This window comes from Vicia villosa, linkage group LG4 (genome assembly GCF_029867415.1).
Source record: "Vicia villosa cultivar HV-30 ecotype Madison, WI linkage group LG4, Vvil1.0, whole genome shotgun sequence".
In the NCBI taxonomy this organism is placed as follows: Eukaryota; Viridiplantae; Streptophyta; class Magnoliopsida; order Fabales; family Fabaceae; genus Vicia; species Vicia villosa.
Window position 1 is genome coordinate 47,707,773 of NC_081183.1, and position 6,900 is coordinate 47,714,672.

Consider the following 6,900-nt stretch of genomic DNA (forward strand, 5'->3'; position numbering starts at 1 on the left):
GATCTATAGATACTCGCCTCAAAGCATCTCACGTCGAGCTAACCCAAGATATACTTCATCTATTCTTACACTGACCACCAATGTTAAAGAATAGCCACACAATACCCTGGTCGAAATATGATGATCACACACACATTCCTATCTCGGAAACTACACAAAAGGTTCACTAACTCCAATGGAATCAGAAGCATCCACGATGTAGAATCTAAAATTCTCACGCGATCAATACCACCCAAGGTCTCCTCATAGCGTAGCATTAGAATATAATCCACCTCGTTGTTTCCTGCTCGCATAATCACCAAATATCGAGTGCAACATATGGATTCTTATCCCACCTACCTTATGAGAATTTGGATCGACGTCTGACAAATACCAATCTCATCCTACCTTGAGTTCCAGATCAACATGTCCTACATCTGTCAGAAAGAATGGCTTACGCTCCTCGTGCGCGATAGCGATACTTTGGCGTTATACCTATCTGGTAGTACTAACATGGTGGTCCCACTCCGAGGCCATGCATTCAAGTAACCTACCCAGTCGCATATAACGATCCCCACCTGTATGCTATAGCCACGACCGACGATGATTGGACATGTCTCAACCGAGTTCATCGCTACTCAGATCCTTCTAGTCACACGTTCAAGGTTTACCTCCCTTGAACGCAACAAACTAGATTTGACTCGCTACGAATCTAGTTCGAGTTCCCATGTCAGGTGTGTACTTACTCACACAGGGCACGCACGAGAGGTTCTCAATGTTAACTCCCACCACATAGGAATAACATGGTTACAAATAATAGTCACCTACTGCGGTCAACTCGCTGATGCTTCAAACAACCACTAGTTCAATTCATCTAAGTACCCATTGCATAGCGTAGCTTAACGACTTTACTCGGGATTAGATGATTCATATCTAGCAGGAAACATGGATTGCTGCCCTTTGCATATCCCTCCATTCGGTTTTCGCCTAGCGTAGTTCTAGGACTCACGCATTTCAGAATACACAAGGAGATGCAGTAGTTTCTTCCACCCTATGAGGCATCTCAGATTTCCCAATTTGGAGATCACCACTTCCACTCGTTCTACCAATCATTCACTAGATAACTACCCGCATCTTAAGGTACACCAAAACGAGTCGGAGGTAATAATCTTGTTCCTCCAAATACTAGGAAAGAGTAATTAGAAATATCCAATACCTCTGTCCAACTCCCAAAGTCTTCCATCCAACCGTTTCTCTATCCATGTTTGCTACTGGCATCATTATCTAGTAACGAATTCCTAACAAATTCTAGCTCAACTTCATCATGGAATTCCCTTACATCATTCCTACTTAGGTGCTTCATAGATTCACTTCACTACTACAGAGATTCCAGAGAAGGTTCACCCCATCCAATCGAAATCTTAGAACTCTAGTCGTCTTAGGCCTTACCACAACAGTTGGGGTGTCAACTATTTTGTGACAATTTTTCCGGCAAAACATCTTTTTTTGTCTCGTATGTTAACCTCGGGGTTCATTTTGGTCCCTTAACTTCTAAAAGTTTCATATTGGTCCCTTAACTTTTCAAAAGGTGTCATTTTAGTCCTTTTTGGCATATTAGCGACGAATTTAGCGACTGATTTTTGAATTTTTTTCCGTCGCTAATATGACAAAAAGGACTAAAATGACACCTTTTGAAGAGTTAAGGGACCAATTTAAAACTTTTTAAAATTAAGGGACCAAAATGAACCCCGAGATTAACTTACGGGACTAAAAAGAGTATTTTGCCCAATTTTTCCTCTTATGTCTGACAATTCCATCATTCTCCCAAATTAACCGACTTCTACCACTTCAACTAATTCCTCTAACATACACTTCGTCTTAAAGGTTCTCTTTGTCCCAAAATGTGTTCAGAAATTCCAACTCCCCTAACTTCTCTCGTGGAGACTATTGTTGCAACCACCTTGCATACACAGCATTATCCACATCCGACAATTCACCCCAACTCCTTACTAGACCTCCGCTACCACATGAGTCACTTCGGGGCTAACACATCCTCGTGGCGGCTCTACCGTGATCCTGCCTATCATGTATCCAGTTGGTGAGTTGATCAAGTTCAACAACTGAATAACATGACAGAAGAATCGAGCTAGCAACACACACATATGAGGAAGAAGGAAGTTTTCTAATGATGCCTCACAGCTAGGTCGAGGGTCGACCTGCTCTGATACCAACTATAATACCCTACCAATATGTGTCTAGAATCATATCAGCAGAATACTAATAACTGGTACTGAGTACATACAAAAGTCAGAAATACGGACATAAGCTGTATACATTTCAAAATAATCACGAAGATGGATACAACGAATATGTCTACACAATGATAATAATACACAGCGGAAGAAAAGATCAAGCACGGTCTTCATGATATCCAATCAAAAGCTCTTGATCCAAGCATTTGTCAAAACTCGATCTTGCACGGTACCTGAAAAATAATAAGATGAATGGGGTGAGATTACTAAATCTCAGTGAGTTCCCCTATCTTATGGGTTCTATCGGCTCTACAGGGTACATACATCAACTACAGATCCATGTCAGATCCTAAGGTTTCCTCACTATCCAGTACATGAAAGCATGTCAACTCGTAGCACCACGATTGAATGTCCACTAACCATCTGATTAGATATTCTGAGAACATATCACATGTTCGGATATTAGGTACATGTTTCCTCCAGAATAGGTCTTCCGGGTTTACCTGCCAACCTTCTGTCGGGAGCTACCCTCAAGGTCTGGTCTTCCGGGTTTACCTGTCTATTTGCCCTCAAAACAAGACCCCAAATCACCCTTTTCAATCTACATGGTAATTAACTCATATGACAATAGAGAACCATGGAATCTACATTGAATCGCTACAACGATTCAACTCGTCCAATTTCCTGGGTCCAAATCTCACATAGAAATTCACCCATAAGGAAACAACAAAAGGAGAAGGTGAGGTACACATCCCCGGGAGTTCATCCCTGAAGAATACTCCTGAACTAAGGAGCTGACCCATTCCCGAGACCAAAGCCCGAGAATGCCCGCAAGATATGTGGCACAGGGGCATCCTTGGAATTTCTTCACAAGAAGTAGCCAACATATATGTAACGTGCCTACTCGCAGTTACTGTCCTTTTGTCTGTCCTCTAACCCCTCGTCTCATACTTACTACACCATTAGATTGTAGGATTTTAGAAAGTAGTTGTTTGATAGGAAAAAGGAATATTAGGCTAGCATCCATTCATGTCTCTTGGTTTAGGTATCCTAAGGTTCACTTTACCATATTCATATTTTGTTAATCGACGTACACAAGTTACACCAAGTTGTAAGACCTCCTCGCCTCTTGGTTCACATGCTTAGCTTCACAAGCTATAAAACCTCAACGTCTTTAGTGTACGTGGATAACTTTGATTTACATTACCACTCATTCCATGATCCCTACAACCCAGTTGAAGGAACACTTGGGCAACAAGGCCCTTAGAATGATTAACGAATCAATTATTCGAGCATTAGCGTTTAGTAACCATGATACAAGAATATTCACATGGGTTTAATTATTACTTAAAAGTATGATAAGGTTGTGGAAGCTCAGGAATCTCGTAGCCCTTTCCATTAGCTTTCCAATGACTCCGACGGCGCCTAATTCCGAGTTACGGAACTCCAGTTATGGTCAAAACAGTAAAAGGATGGTTTTCTGTCAGGTGCAATCGATTTGCACTGGTGTGCAATCGATTGCTCACTGAACCAGAAGCGTAGAATGCCAATTTTTCACAGTGAAATCGATTTGCACTGGTGTGCAATCGATTGCTCACTGAACCAGAGCCAAAAATGACATTTTTACTACATAAGATGAGTTCCAACACATTCTAATCCATCCCAATTTGAACCCTAACATGTAAAAGCAATTCAATACATGTATTATCACTTCAAGAACACATATTCTACCATTTAATCAAACACGCAACATAGTAATCATAATTTAACCCATGATTAAACAATTTTCCGCAATTCATGCCCGAGTTTCAAACTAATGGAACTCACCTTGAGTTGAGATGAAGATTCTGATTTTGATGAAGATGATGTTGAAGAGAAGTTCTGAATTCAGAGGTGAAGGGAATGATGACACACTTGATCCCCATTCTTGATCAAGGCTCTCCATCCATGCATGTAGGTTTTTCTCCCACCTTCCTTTTTCTCTCTTCTCACGTTTCCACCCTTCATCTCTATTCCTCCATTCTCTTTTCTGGTTTTGAAATGAAGAACAACAAGTTATGCTACCAAACCAACCCTTAGGTACCTCTTACTAAGTGAATAATGACCAAAATGTCCTCAAACTAAACCATATTCACCAAAATACCCTTTAGTTGGTTTGTAACCAACTCATTTTATTTCCAACTAATCCACTAACTCCTTTTTAATAATTCTTGGTGATAAATAGACATGCTTAAATAAATAGGGATGTTACATTGAAAAATTACTCTTATGTGTACAAGTTTAAAAATTATATCTAAGTACATTTTAATAATTAATTATTATTAATATCTCAAAAAATTAATGTTTAAATATAATTTTAATATGAAAATCATATAACCATAAGGCACGATATCTAAGTGTTTATCTATTCTGCCCCATAATCTTTGGTTCAATTGTTCTTGAGGATTAATTTTTTCTCAAGGAACAAATTGGATTCTTTAGTTTTATATGAGGAACAAAATAGGTCTTCCACTCTAAAACAAATAAAATATACATAATTTATTCTAAATTAATAATGATTTATTTTATTTATTAATTAGAAAAAAAAAATTCATCCTTGTAATTTCAAAGACATTAATATTAACATAATAGTAATTATCTTCGATTGAAAATATGTTTTCATCTATTTAAGATTTTCCATAATAGTACAAAAAACTAATTTAGGAAATACAAATCATTTGTATTGTGAAATCCTTAAAGTTTTATAAAAATAGCTAAGATTAATTCTAAAAACTAGAATATAAAAATTAAAAGTATAATAAACGGTAAATAATGTAGTATTAAACTTTAGGACAACTCAAAAACTTTTTATTTATAATGATTATTATAGGATATGGAAGACACGAAATGTAGTAAAATATAAAAAATATTTTAAGACCAATCCTAAAAATTTACTTTATTTTTCGCCATTGATTATGCAAGACATGCTGAAATTAAATACACATTATTTTCAATATGAATCACATTATTTACAGAGTTTTTATTTTTCTACTCTATATTCTATTTTTAATTTTATATATATATATATATATAAAATATATAGAATAATATTTCTTAGTGTCTCATATTAGTTTATGGTATTATATCATGCAATTACTTTTCCAACTTATTTTGTTAAGTTAAGAGTATCAACATATGGTTATGCTTGGAAGTTGAAATTTTATTTAAAATCCATATTCAACTTATCTGCATGAAATTAATATCAAAAATCTTCTTATATGAATTTTCTTTTCGATTTTTGTAAATTATAAACTAAATTAGAAGTCATGCGGTGTGCGACCAGTAATCTAGTGGTTCAATAACTTAATCAGGTCGATAAATTGTTAGTATTTTATAATAATGGATAATACTATTCATTGATTGATGAAATTAGTAAGTTTTGTAAAATTAATTCAAATATTAATGGTAAATAAGTGAATTAATATTTATAAGTGGACTATAATATGTAGATAAATATAGATAGTATTTTAAGGCTATTCATAAACTTTTCTTTATCTTTTAACATTGGTAGTGGAAGAAATGGTAACCAATGTGTGTAATAAAAATATTATCTAGATAATATTCTCTGCATTTTTAGATTATGATCGTATTTACAAAAAAAAATCCGGAAAAAAAAAATATTATTTTAAAAATATATTGGAAAATGAAAATATGATATTTTTTTATCTAGAGTTGCAAAATTGTTTAATATTAGTTATGATTTTCTTATAAAAGAGATGTTATATGTCCCATAAAACTTGTATATACATCGTGTTTATTTTTTTATAAAAATTGTCCCAGAATCAACTAGTTATTAATGACCATTTAAGACAATCCCAACAGGAATTTAATATTTGGAAAATTAAATAATTAAAATACAATTTTGAAATTATCTATATTAATTTTGGAATCGTCTTAAAAAAACATAAAAATAAGTTAAGAGCATTAAGTTAAAAGAAAAATATTTCAAATCATCCGATTTCCTATTTAAATTTTGACATTTTTCTTACTTGAACTTAATGTTCTAATTGAACTCTCCAAGTCATTATAAATAGGCCATTGCAACAAGCTTATTTCCACATTTAAAATCAAAATGGTATTCTACAAGAGTCTCCTTTTAACATTTATGATCATTTGCATTGCTTCAGGCATCTTCGCAAGTAATAACCTATATCTATAACTTAATTTTAATTGCTTCAATTGCATTGTTGTGTTTTTAATAAAACACTTGAATTGTAGGATACTATCGAGTATATTAAAAGGCAAATGCTTTTTTGTTTTAAAAAAATAATTTTAGAAAATAAAATTTTGATGAACTTCATTGCCTCAAACATATTTTCCAGTAATAATCTATATGTTAATTTTTACTACTTCATTTTATGTTTTTAATAAATGTACTTGGAATGCTGGATGCTATCTGGTATATTAAAAGGCATATGTTATGTTTGAGAAAAAATAATGTTATGAAATACAAGATATATAAAAAGTTACAAGTTCACAATTTCATTTATTATTTCTAATGTAATTTAATTTATTGTTACAGGAGAAATCGAATTGGACTCCACAACATGTTTTCCGTCGAATTCTTGTCCCACAGAGCCAGCATAGTGTAACTACTTTTGTGTAAAAGAATGGGGCAAACCTAACGGTG